The sequence below is a fragment of the Oreochromis aureus genome, linkage group 1 (assembly GCF_013358895.1).
Source record: "Oreochromis aureus strain Israel breed Guangdong linkage group 1, ZZ_aureus, whole genome shotgun sequence".
NCBI lineage: Eukaryota > Metazoa > Chordata > Actinopteri > Cichliformes > Cichlidae > Oreochromis > Oreochromis aureus.
This window is the reverse complement of record NC_052942.1, coordinates 12,394,497-12,408,771: the sequence shown is the minus strand read 5'-3', so window position 1 is coordinate 12,408,771 and position 14,275 is coordinate 12,394,497. Positions and strand designations below refer to the sequence as shown.

General features: G+C 40.3%; 1 protein-coding gene across 4 annotated transcripts in view; it reads left to right on the top strand.

Moving 5' to 3' along the window:
• The first annotated feature begins 4,422 nt into the window (after positions 1-4,422).
• The window catches only part of LOC116323976 (zinc finger protein 609-like), a 79,323-nt gene continuing 69,470 nt past the window's right edge, over positions 4,423-14,275 (top strand). The window contains exon 1 of one of the 4 annotated variants that reach the window (XM_031744486.2): positions 4,423-5,035. The gene's annotated coding sequence lies outside the window, so the exon portion shown is untranslated. Of the gene's footprint in view, positions 5,040-14,275 lie in introns of all 4 variants that reach the window. The other 3 variants (XM_031744484.2, XM_039608013.1, XM_031744485.2) reach the window with 3 other exon arrangements.

The window sequence follows — 14,275 nt, the reverse complement described above, 5'->3', positions numbered from 1 at the left end:
CTCTTGGATTCCTTCTTTTCCAAGCTGTGAAGGCTACCATGACCTGGATGACCAAGAGCCTCCACAGACAGAAAGAATGGATGGTTCTAAAAAGCTCAATGAGTTGGAAGATGGTGCAGTAATAGGATATCACCATTACAGCAAGTCAATTTGTAAAATTTCTTCACTTGTAGATGTTCCATCATCAGCTGTAAGTGGTATAATTGCAAACTGGAAGTGTTTAGGAACCACATGAACTCAGACTCAAAGCGGCACATCATATAGGGTTACAGAGCAGGGTCACCAACTGCTAAGGCCCAGTGTACATAAAAGTCACTAACACTGGTGACTCAGTAACTGCAGGGTTTCAAACATCATTAACATCAGCACAAAAACTGTGCACTGGGAGCTTCGTGGCACTGGTTACTATGACGGGAGCAGATCCTGTAAGTGTAACATGTAGGCGGCCCAGTGCTTTTGTCCATATAGTGAATATGGGTACATATAGAGAAAGTATTATGCATACACTTAGAACACAGGTGTCGAACTCCAGGCCTCGAGGGCCGGTGTCCTGCAGGTTTTAGATGCGTCCTTGATCCAACACAGCTGATACAAATTGCTAAATGACCTCCTCAACATGTCTTGAAGTTCTCCAGAGGCCTGGTAATGAACTAATGATGTGATTCAGGTGTGTTGACCCAGGGTGAGATCTAAAACCTGCAGGACACGGACCCTCGAGGCCTGGAGTTCGACAACTGTGACTCAGAGGCATAAAACTATGGACTACAACACTTTTTTGTAGTCTTGCCTATGGCTAATTACAGCCATTTTTACACTAGACCCAATCTCCGACCTTTGTGGGGCTAACATCCTCAAAGAAAAAGCTGGTGTGCTGATGTTCAAATGGTCTTCCCCTCACCGCGACCTGGACGCAGCAGATCGCTGTCCCTCCCTGAGCCTGGGTCCTGTTAAAACAGTCTCTCTATTATTGTTGGAATATAAAGAGCTTTGAGGTGACTGGTGTTGTGATTGGTGCTATCTAACTGAATTGACTTGGATTAATAAAAACTCTTACCATTCCCGCCATCGCCATTTTCATTTGGTGCTAATATTTTTTAAGTGGTACTAAACACAAAGTACAGTCAAAGACGATGGGATTGTAATGGTTTCGTGAGGAATTTAATTTTAAACCAAATGAAAGATTTCAACAATGATGGCGCTGAGAAACAAGGTTATTACCCTTCATTCTCAAGGGGGGAATGAATGTCTGCATGTAACAGATGCTTGGAACATTTCAGTCAAAGAAAACAATAAACAAGTTAATCTCATGCACTAGAAAAAAATCAATCTGAGCAGTAAATGGAACAAGATTAAATCAGCAGTGTTAACAGTACGTGTCACATTTGTATCTTTACATTTAGACTTAATCTGTTCAAAACACAAGACGTTATGTAAAAGAATTAGGCTGAGATATCTTCCAATTTAAAAAATGTATTGTTAGCGCAAACATTAATGATGGGACATTTCAGTCTGGAGCAAAGTGAGGACTAAAATGTGAAAGCATAAATGTGTATGACAAACAGTCCATTCAGTAGGCTTTGCCTTTTTAATCTAGGTAAGCACAATACATTTTTATTTTCTGTGACTGCGTTATTTCATGTCATTTTATTCTGTTGCATCAGTTTCTTCAACAAGGCTGTTAGCTGATATGGATTTTCAAACATGTGCTAAAGAACAAGTTTCTTACAGATGGGCTTCGAGGCTTTACAGTTTCTTTTATAGAGTAATGGAAAGATGATCACATGAATCAAGCCAGCCCCTCTGTGATTCCACATGGCTGGCTGATTAACCCTTCTTCACTGATGGAAAACACATGGCGTCCACACAGCTTGTTCATTTCAGGTTTTAGCTGGTGTGACGCTAAGCAGCGAGAGCACTTGGTTTGGAGCCATACAGCCTTGAAGGGCAGCCTTCATCAGAAAGCTGTCCCCCTCTGGTCCCCACTGGCCACTGACTGTTATTTAGCTTTCCAATGGAGGCTGGCTGTTCCCTCGGGAGAGCAAGAGTGTGCCTGCCAGCAGGAATGCATTGGAGGCAATAGAGGAAGATGGAGGATGGTGAGTAGCTGCTGCCGCTGTGTTTCCCTCTGTGTGAAAATGAGTCCATTAATTCAGCCCCCTCCCCTGCCTCTCTCCGAGCCCTCCCTGTGCCTGTTGTCTCTGTTTGTTAGCGAGATGATTCCTTCTGTCATGTCAAAGGCAACATTATCATATTCTTGTTGCCTGGGAAACCAGCACTGAGCGAGACAACGACTTAAAGCCTTCATGGTGTTTGAAGCTGGTACACATGAAAGGTTATCCGTGGAGCTGGGAGAACTGGATTCATGACATGTCTAAGGGTCTTATTGTTGGAATCTTTTCCTTTCCCAGCTTAATGTTTTCTGAGAAACTCCCCGTCGGTTGTTGTTATAGATTCACTTCAGTAAAATCTGAACCCAGCTGGCAGTCACTAAGGTAACATGTCCAATTTGCCTCAAGCGTGAAGATCAACTTTTTGCCTCCATGTTGCTTTCTTGTGTAGAATCACAGTTTTTACAGATTTAAAAGTGTTGTCATGCAACAAAAGGCACATTTGGTTCCCCTTTTTTAAAACCAGTGCATTCATCATGATGCATCACTGCTGCCACTTTCTAACGACGAAACATCCCTATGGGCTTGAACAGGTTGAATAAGTCACATACTAAGTGTATTTGATCATTTATAAGCCAGTTACGTGAACATTTGGGTTGCCAGGTTGTGACAAATCCCTTTGGTCAGTGTTTACCCTTGTCCAGAGTAACACCTGCTTTATCATTTTAGGTAAGCTCTTTAGTTCATCAGGTAGACCGCTCCACTGAACTGTTCATCCACTTTCCTTCTGGAAAAGGCTGGTAGGGAAAACAGGACCAAAAATGCACTTTTTAAACATGTAACATTCCAGGGCAGACCAGGATTACTCTAAAAACCATTTATCAGTTTCTCCCTGCAGATCTGACGGCTTATTACACGGTGATAAATCCTTATGTGACTGCCTAATAATAATAATTAATAATTGCATAATTAATTTTTTATGCACAATTAATTCCGTTTCTTTACATGGTCACTCGAAGCTCCGTTAATAAGTGTTGTTATGACTCTTTAACAGACAAAGTGTGATTTAATAGTTTTTAGAACAACTTTTACCAGCAAAATCTTGAAGTAATAATTTTCGGAACTACTTTATCAGTGTCTCATATTGTTGTCAAGAAATTTTGGTCCATTTTTCTCTACAATGTCCCTTTAATTCACTGAGTTTGTGGGCTTGTTTTCACCGCTGTCCTAAGGTCCCACCACGTGTTTGACAGTTAGTATGAGGGGGTTCTGTTGATTTGGTATTTGCTAAATATGCCGCTGTGCATTACTGACAAACTCTGGTCTGGATATTGTTTGAAATATGTTTTACACATTTAACATGTTAAGTGAGGTCTCTAGAGACTAAAACGTACCACCTGGATTTTTTCCCCCTTTTTTACAATTTCCCTGAGCATTGTAGGGTCTGACCTTGTGGTGAATTTGCTGGGACATCATACTACTTAGAAAATCGCATCTACACACACTTGAACCCCTCAGACCAGCAAACTGCTAAAACATCTGCACTTAAAGAGGAGGTTGGATTTGCTGATGATTACTTAATCAAGTACATTTAATTGGCAGTACTTGATTGAGACTGACTCACTTAATTCCCATGGAAGCAGTAAGGGTAGCTAGAGTCCTGTCACACGACTGATTTAAAAATATACCTATGATGCTGACCTTTTGATAGGCCAAGAGTGACTGGCATATTGTTTGGAGTGTACTGACATCATTAGTTGTGTCTTATAAACACATGATGAAGGCCAGAAAATTCATGTCTGACTTCCCATTATCACACAGTCATCAACAAATCATCATCATCAAATGATTAGCATTTCTATCCCTGAACTGTAATGTAGCAAAACGGTGGTCTGTTGTCTACTATTTGGTATTTTCTAATGTATTAGACACTTTTATGTGAAGGCATTATTTTAAATATTTTTAATGTCAAATCACACATTTTTTTAATGAAGAGTCACTTCAGTGAGTAAACTACAGACAATTTATGGAGGATTATTGGTGTCTTTTCTGGGTCATGGAAGGCTACATTTAACCTTTTGATGTTTTGGGCTGCTAGTTGCATTTGGTAATTGTGCTCTGTCCTGCATTTAACAATAAATCTGAAATCGGTGTTATTTATAGGAAAGCAGTATTATTTATAGATAGCTTAAAGAAATCTTACTCCATTATAACAACTGAGAGAGGAGAAGACTGAACTTGTGACCTCAGTATTTTTTAAAATCCTGGCTACGGCCCTGTCTCTGTGTAAAAACCACAGCAGCGGCTTGAACTCAACGCATTCAGTGGGGGCTGGACTAGACTAGCTGGTGCATATCTCCTTGCTGAAAACTAATACACACACGCACACAGTCACAGTCCAGTGTGGTTGATCCAGTTCCATGCATTGTACCTGACGTATCCCAGTCCATTCCGAAAGGAACTTCTCTATCCTGGATTTCCTAATCGCTGCTGCTGGTTGGCTACATTGTATCAGTTCCCACACGAAGAACCAGCACGGCGCTCATCCAGGGACGGTGAATACGGAGGAATTAACCTGGATTGAAAGCTATTCGCTGTGGGAATAATTGACAGAGGGTCGCAGGAGAGGACCGGACTTGTGTCTGGCTTGAGACGGCACCGATAAAAATGCGCTCGGGACTCGGCTGTTTTCGCTGTGGACGGTATCTCGAAGTGTGATGGCAGAAGTCCAGTGAATCGCTGGCCTCCCCTCCTCTCTTGTGTTGGATGTCTTGGGGAGTGCGCTGCCACTGCTTTCTGGTGCTTTAGATTTTTTTTCAGAGGTTTTCTTATAAGTAAAGCATAATTACCGTTGATTTGTTCTTTTTATGGAGCATACACCACCATGGGCAGACCACGGTTTGGAATAGGAGTGTCTAGCTAAGTCGGTAAGTAAGTACATTTTTTTTTCTTCTTTTTTCTTCTTATTGTTGATAGTGCTACGAGTCGTTAGCCATTTAACGTTAGCCTTGTGTGCATGGCAAGCTGGCTAGCTTTACGTTATGTAGCCAACACAGCATGCAGCAGCAAGCAAGCTAGCCAAGGCTGACTGCACTCTGAGCTCATTGTTTCAGTCTGCCAGAGAGCTAACGTTACACTTAGATTAGCTCATTACACCGAGCTAAGTTAGCTCTATCTGCTTCTTGAACTTCAGCTAACGTGTGAAAGTGAAGCTGGTACCATAACCGTTAAAGCACTGCTAACAGATTCTTTAAGTTGAGCTCACGGGTCGTGACAGTTACCCTCGGGGACTGCAATATTTATTAACCCCAGAATACACTTGTCTGACTTCACTAATAGACTGATAGTTTTTCTTTTTAAACGACCCCCCATGTTTGGAAATAAAATAAGGATCTGGGCAGATTTGAAGCTGCAAATTCCGCCAGTGAAGTGACCACAGTGTTTCCCAATCTGGGTACCGGGGACTCCCAGGGGGTCTCGTTAGTGAATTGCGAGGGGCACTTAAGAAGACATGAAAATGAAAGCCTGATCTTTTAACGTGTTACTAGTGATGATTTAGCAGAGTGTGAGGATCTGTGTGAATCTGTTTGAAACCGCACGTCTGCTGGTGTTAATACACACACACATACACACAAACACAGAGCAGTGTAAACAAGTGCTACAACTCTTGTTATAGGTTGTGGCTTCACACAAAGTGCTCTGTAATACAGCTAAAATTTTTACAAAATGGTGGATCATGTTAATATGTAGTTATGCTTAGGACTTTCAAGAAAAAACAACCAAAACTAAACAAGTCACGTTTTGTTAGCTCATGTTCTTGGGGGTGTCCCATCTCAGTGATTTGAGTCATTCAACTCAAGCACAAGATTTCCTTTTTAACAAGACCACTGTGGGCTAACCCTGTGCTCTACCCCATGGTCTGTGCTGCTCCATGGACTGTAACAGGACCACATTAAAGACTAGCAAAGTAGTCTGCAGTCTAGTACTTAGCTGCAGGTTAAAGTGTTCAACATATTCCTTAGTCAAGATCCAAGACCTGCAGTTCTGTTAACTGTATTTTATATTTTAAAAAAACAAAAACGCTCCAGCGTGCAGAAATTTATTTTTTTAAAAACAGGGTTGATTGGGGAAAAAGCGAGACATGGTTTGAATTGTTGTTGTGCAAGCTTGCAACATAAACGTGTCACAGGCTTTGCACAATCCTGCTTAATGTGTACGATGAGCTAGTGCTGGCAGTTAATTAAATATGATTCGTTGAGGACATTTGTCATTTGTGTTGCACATTTCTGTTTTTACAAGAATGACCACTAAGTGCTTACAATATAACACTCAAGGTCTTCCATGTGGCATGCCTAAGTGTAAGGACATCTGGCGTGGGCGGATTATCTCGCAATGAGATATTTGCGAGCGGTTGCAGAACACCAAACTTCAGATATTATTACAGAGTACTCGAGGTAGATGGATAAGTAGGTGAAGCTGATGTCATTTTCCAATAATAGGTTATGAGACTGAAGTACAGAAATGAAACAAACTACAATTTGTCCACCATGAAGCCTTAACAGTTTCAATTTAGTGATAGAAGTAACTATCTTCTTACTTTAAGAAAGAAGTACTGTCCGAGCCATCGACTGTACCATCCACCCAAGCCGTAAATGTGGTTATACCAATGCAAATGAGTGGTTCTTTTGTTAATGAAATTTATTTGTTTACATAAATCCACTACAGGTGACAGTAACTGAATATTCAATCATTAAACATGTCACTGGTTTCTCAAGAGCCTCAGGCATTTCTGGCTAATGCTTCATTTAATGTTAAATCAGGTTGGATACATTGTCTCGCGAAAACTCTGGGCTCCATTTGAAAAACCTGAAGACACTTTTCTGCACTGTAATATTAAGCTACTTTGGAATAATGTGCATGAAGCGTTTGTTCCCTATTCGGCAATGTGGAACGTGTTGGAAGTTGTTTGAATCCAGTCCAGTCTGCAGCAGACCTGTGGTTTTCTCATACCAGCTTTTTGGCATAGAGGTGTAAGAGTTCCTCATTTAAGGCTTGGTATGCAGTCATTAAGGCCTGACGGGGCTGTTAGCGATGATTTCAAGTGACTTATGTGAAATAATGTCAAGTCAATAGGAAGTCACGCACATGACCCAAGGCAGCATTAAATGCATTCATGCTGAGGTATTGTGACTTTGTCACCTACAAAGAACGGTTCATATTATTTCCAGTACAGCTAGCCAAATAAACTATATCAGGCATCAAAAGGATCACCTTAACCAGACTAACATTAATTTGCTAGTGGGTCCAATAAATGATTGAGGTCTTTTATGTATGCTGGAAGAATGTTTGGTCACTACGTATTATTAGCGACTTGTTTTGTATTGATTTCTTTTTGAACACTTTGTTTTACCTAGAGGTTTATTACTCATTCTTCTCATGTCTTTGTCACATTGAAATCAATACAAAAGACGGTAATATAACAGTGTTAAGCCCAGAGGATTTGCCCTGAAATTGAATTCATACATGTGAAAGCACTGGTGTCCCTTTTAATAATAGCAATGTTTCCACAGAGCAAACATGTCCTTTGCTATTTTTTCTTTTGGTGGACAAAATTGAGCAATTTCACCTTTTCAAAGGCAGTTCCTCTCCATCTGATTACCTTTTTTTTTTTTTTTTTTTTTAAGTAGTAATTTGTTCTAATCATTGTACACACAGGGTGTTAGGAGCCTTGTTGTAGCATGGCAGATAGATTTTGTACAGTCTGACAGACCATAGCTTGTGAAGTGACTGAACACGAGAGGAACGCCACTTGAGGAAATTTCCATTTCCTTATTCAACAGTCTGATGTCCTTGATAACTCAACTGCTGGTATGTAATGTTTTTTAAAAGGACAGCAACTGACTGTAAAAGTGACTAATGTACGTGATGGGACTGGGCTTTGGCTCAGATTTGTTTTACGTTAACTGTGACCAGCCTTTCACCTTTTTTAAAATCTGCTGTGTCTTAGACTATATACCAAAGAAACACTGTGCAAGAAGAGCATTAAAAAGTGTTTGGTTTGAGGTCCAGGGCATTGGATTAGTCCAGGACAAGGGGATTACGTTGGCTTTGTAAGGCTGCCGTCATCTCGTGGCCACACGCCGGCTGATAGCAAACTCAGAAAGGATTTAACCTATATCCTCGAACGTAGCTGGTCATTTGAAGGCTTATGGGTGCCTTTTATTTTCAAACCACTTGAATTAAGCTTTTTTTACAATAAGGTGCACATATATCCACATATGCAATAATACTCCTGGGTTTTACATTAGCAATGAAATGGATCACATGAGCAATGAGACGCATATGCATTCCACAGTTCCCTTTGTGAAGTGGCGAGTGCTATAAAGCAGTTAAGTGTCAATAGGCAGGTTGTGATTAGATGGAAAATCTTTGTACTTTAAAACATACATGCAGCGTTTCTCCAAGGTTAAGATTCTTTTGAAGCGATCCTGTCTGAGTGACGGGGGGGATGGGCTTATTGAAGCACTGCAGGGAAGCTCTAACATGGGACGCTTGAGTGCCTTCAGAAAAACAGCATTACCTACCTACATGACCTGACCTCCAAATAGTAGTCAGTAATTGTTAATGCAATATAGCACTTGGTTAAAATAGCTACTTTCCCACCTACCATAGTGCATACTGTGTTCCATTGGAACAGCTAACCTGCAGAGGTGCAGCTTTCGCTATTTCCTTTGCATGTGCACACAGTTGAAAAGGAGTGAGAGAGATACCTGGGACTTCATTTCACACTTCTAGCATGAAGAGAAAGTAGCATAGGCTTTGGTAACCCAATACGTTCTGATGGCATATTTAATTCCTTTTTTGGGGGCAAAAAACAACTTAAGGAAACTGTTGATTGCTGTCCGTGTTTATATTTTTAGCCTGTGTGTTGCACACTTGGCTACCTGTGAATTTTGACTGTGCTGTATCTGCTTGTATTTTAACAGCTGACAAGGCCATATGATTGTTGGGTTTTTCTCTGTATCTATTATTGTACGATCTACTGTACAGTATAAATCGCCTTGAGGCGACTGCTGTTGTGATTTGGCGCTATATAAATAAAATTGAATTGAATTGAAATCTGTAGTAAGTTCAAACTTTGATTAAACAGTTCCTGTAATTGATGAAGTGCTCTGTGGAGTGCCCTGTGTTGTTTTTGTAGCTTGTGGAAAAACAGGTGGGTGGAAGGTTCAGACATAATTATGTCATTTCCATCATCTTTCGATATGAACATGACTGTGGAGATTACAATGTAACAGGCCGTGGCAAGGCTTAAAAGCTGCGATACACCTGAAAAACAGCTAAATATTACTGCAATGCGTAATTATGTAATGCAGTTATTAAAATGGTGGGGTTTTTTGTTTTTTGTTTATTTTTTATTTGCTTGTTCAAGCATAGTAAATGCAGGACAATGGAAACTGACAATTAGAATAGATGGCAATATTTGTTGAGCCATCCATTGTGTGGGTGGGCTAGGGAAGCTTGCAGTGGGGGGGAAAATGTACCTCAGCTGGCCCCCAAAATAGATTTTAGATATGAAAACTGATTGTGTGGATGTTGCCTCAGTCTGTATTTCCTGAGGCTACCATTTTGTTGACAAAGTTGACGATGTGACAGTTGTCGTGTGGGCTGTAATGTCGTATCAGAATATGCAGCTCTGCTTCAGGTTTTACAGCTTTGATTGGATTTCTCACTTGTGAATTGCCCATTACAGCAGGGGAGGGGGGGCACTTTGAATGCTTGTTGCACATCTGCTGTTTTGCCAGAAACCAGTGATCCATCTTTTCCTGGGATGTGAGCCCAGGTTACACTCAAGTCTCCCCCACACAGGCTATAAAGATATTGTCAGCTTTTGTGGCGCAGCACAGACTTGAGTGCTGCAGAAATGCTGTCTCATTTGCTTTTGGTTTGAAGTATCGTCCCGTGTGATCGTAGAAAGGAAAGCCACAGCAATTATGGGGGTCGATTCAAAAGGATAGTTGTGTTTGTTATTACAAAACCTTTGGGTTTTTTTACCACACCATTGCATTTAGTGCTGCCTTCACTCCTGCATTCATAAGCAGTGTGACCTCATTAATCAGTGGTGCATCACTTGTTCCTGACAGTGGTGATCTTTTCGCTGCTACATGCACATCTATAAATGGTTGATTAAAATAGTAAAGAAAATGCTACAATATAATATTATTTTTTTTATAAGCTGCTCTACAGAACATACAGTGTATCCATTTTTTGACGCGAAGCAATTAAGTCTTTCCCAGATATAAGCTCGCTTTTAGCTGTAGGAATGTCATGGTCTTTTATGAAGATATGTTTTTGAGTTGAGCTTAGTGTAGAGCAAGAAAGGTCTTTGAAGTGATGCGCGGGAATTCCTCAGAGCACATCAATAGTGTAGCGTGGTGGCAGTGAGTGGGAGGCTCTATCCCTGTTGCCCTAATCATACAGCAGAATTCACTGTCATCTGTAGAATCAAAGAGAAACCGTTGTCGCTCTCAGATGACACCAGCCTTGCTTGTTATATTGATGAGTAAATGAGAGAACATCCACAATTGCTGCAGTCTAATGTGAAAAACATGGATGATCAATTGGAACGGCAACCACTTTCAAAGAGCACCATTTCTTCGTCAGTCCAAAACTGTGCAAATGTTAACAGAGATCTACTATCCTGTTTCATCTCTCTGCCCGGGCATGCATGGAAACAGATGTATTGAGTTTTAATGTCGTTTTAGTTTGAAACACATTCCCATGAAAGCGGCTTCGGTTTAAAGCCCACCAAAGGGTTGTCGTTTGAGGTGCACGGCGATCATGTCCAGTTCCTTTTTACTGTGCATAGATAAAGAATTAACTGGGATTAAAGGCTGTAGTTGTTTGATTTTTGCAGGGCTCAATATATCATGGGGCTAGTTTATTAGGCATTATGTATTTTCAGCTGTTCAGTAGTGAAGACATCACTGAAGAATTTAGTGCTGGATCTTCGAGCAACAGTAATAGGCCAGGTTTTTGTTTTTAAATTGTACAGTGATTTGAGATGATTTACACTTACGTTATCGGATAGAACAAACTGGAAATGGATGTATTGCAGATTTATTGGTGTTGGTGTAAATGTTAAATGTGTTGATATGAATTGTTTTTTCTTTAATAGAATTTAATACAAAAAGATGTTGAGTTAATTTAGAAACATGTATCATTAGACGTTTGTTGACTAGAAAAGTTCAATGTAGTAGTTAAAAATTTAAAAAGAGCTTTCTTGTGCTAATTGACTGATATCACTGTTGAAAACCTTTGTTGTCTAATGGCTCAGTCACACTAGAGTAAACCATTGACCTGGTTTGCTACCGGTGACGGATTTCAAGTACTTGTGGCGACCACTTTCTGCCAGGGTCGCCTTTGGGGAGGGAACCTGTTCACAAAAAGTTGTGGGCTGATTCAAACTGACTGCAATCGCTCTGAGACAGATTAGTGGAGGTCTGGGAATGACTGCTGTGTAATTTATAAACACAAATCGATTGCCAAAACATTGCAATTGATCTGAGTCAGTCTGTGCCGATGAGTTGCCTATCTGCGATGCATTGTTTTGCAATAAGAGACTGCGCTCAACTGGTTGTCATCTGGTTGCCAAGTGGTTGTATTCTGGTTATTTTCTCATATAAAAGCAAGGTTGCCAACCATCTATCATTTTGTAGTTAAGCCCTGCCCTGCCATAACTACATCACTATTCATGGGGGAATTTCCAGTCTTGACTGGACTTTGTTTAATGTGAATTTTTGTGTATGTAAACAGCAACAGATTTGCCATTGATACAGATTTCTCACAGTGAATCACCATATTATCGTAAAGAGATTTCATGTAATTGCCAGCTTGACCCTATTTAATCACAAACTGATAACAAACTGGCTCTGTTTCATTGCCGTTTATCACCATCTTGACACACCAAAGTCGCTTTGAATAGTGGTAACAAACCTAGCAGTTCATTGCACAGAGAGGCAGTAATTTTTATTTTTTGGTGCTACAGTCTCCCGCCACTGTTTTATCTAGTGTCACTGTAGCATAAAAGTCAGTATCAGCATTGGTTCCAAAAATCCAGTATCAGATGGGCTTTACAAAAAAATCCCAATGAAATCAACCAATCTTCTATATAACAGTCAGCTTTGGCATGTAGTTACAGGAAATCTTATTTGGGCCCTCAGGCTTCAACAGTACTAGTTGTTTGGTTACCCTGGGCGACCACATCTGGATCACTTCCAACTATTTTGTGTAGTCTGCTGGCTACACTGATTCTTATGTCCTTCTTCTACCGAGGCCAACCTGATTGGGGCTGTTGTGTGCTGTTGGCAAAATATGCTTAGGTCTATGATAATAATCAAAACACAAAACAAATAATGAACAACACAATAAACAAACACCAAACAAAAACAAAGGGGAAATCAGATCTGTAACATTGTGTCGGTTAGCAACATTATCCTGCGCTGTGGGAAATTTATAATGAGACTCTTTGACTGATAATTAGTTTATCAAAAAGATAATCACCAGATTACTTTGTGTAACCAAAAAATCAGATGGAAAGCACCACAAAATGCAAATGAATTAAAATACTACTGCCAGAAATCAGGAAATTTAAATCTAATCAGCCTGCAGGAAGTCATTATTATCTGTCCCTGTTCATTTTTCCAATTAATCTGACAAGGCGCTGGAACAAATTCACTTATTTGGACAGCAAATGTAGGTCTTACCCCGATAAAACTCTGTTATGCGATTTCACAAACGATCAAGGAAAATCAGTGGAGAAACCCGGTTACTCTCAAGAGTAGAGATCCCATTTAAGGTCGAGATTGTGGCCAGAGAAGGCAGTTAATCAAAAACACGCAAATGGAGCAGCACTCGCACATACTCTCGCAAGTAGTAGCTCTTGTGGCTTTAACATTAGTGGTTTGAACTGTCCTGACTGGTTTGCAAAAAAAATATGGGTGTGTAATGTTTCACTCAGCTGCTTAGGGCAGATTTATGCCTTTGTATTAAGATGTAGCAGTGTGAGGTTAACACAGGCTGTAAAGGGTTCATGGGAGTAATGGAACAGCTTAGTCTTCACCATCATTTTCTATTTTTTTGAGAATGTAAACAACATGGACATATTTGCTTTTTTTTTAAATCACGTAAGCACAGCATAGCAAATACATGAAGGTAAATTATATTACTTGGTTGGGAAATAAATACACAGCATGGCACAAAAATGTACAACACATCCATCTAGTGAGGTAGCAATGCCACGACAGCCAACGGGTTAAATCCTACGCTGAACCATAAATCACTTCCCACGCCGTAGGCATCTACAACAGGAGCAGAGAAACAACTCGCCAGAGAAGCATAAATTCAGCTTTAGTGTTATTAGTAGTGAAATGAAATATTAGGATGCTCCAACGTGTGAATATATCGGACTAAATATGCTGCAGCTAAAAAAGAGCACACATGGTATTGTCTGCATATTGTGTGATTGGTTGTTTTAGCTTTTACTTGTAACATACAGTAATCTGCCAGAGAAAGCCTGTTTGCTTTGCATTTTAATTTGGCAGCCGCTATAAAACAAAATTGATGATGCTGGGGAAAAGGGAGAACAAACAGGCATGGGGAATAGGAGAGGTAGATGGAGAATTGAAGGAGAATCATTTGCATTGGTGACAACACGAGGACAAAGCAAGCAAACCTGAGCTCTTTTACTTTTCTAAGTGATGGTGCGTTTGAACTCAGACATAGCTGAGTTGCATTTTTGGAGGCGGAAACACATTTCCTTTAATGGATGACCAAGCGGTCACGGTGGCAGCAAATGTGTAAACAAGAATGTCAAATGTCCAAATAAGGCGAATGTATTTAAACTCACGTTCTAAAGGAAAGCTGGTGTGCACCTCCTCTGTCACATGGTGCAGCATGGAAGATGCACTGTAGCTCCAAATATTAAAAACTATATTAAACAGTATTGTCTAAGGTTAATACACAGTGAAAAGTGGGACCACTCGTCAGCTATACCCTATTATAGGTATTGTGTAATACGCAAGTCAAAGAATATGATTTAATGTGGCTATTTTCCCATTACAGAAATGCAGCATAGAATGCGTTTCTTACCTCACATACGATTTCCA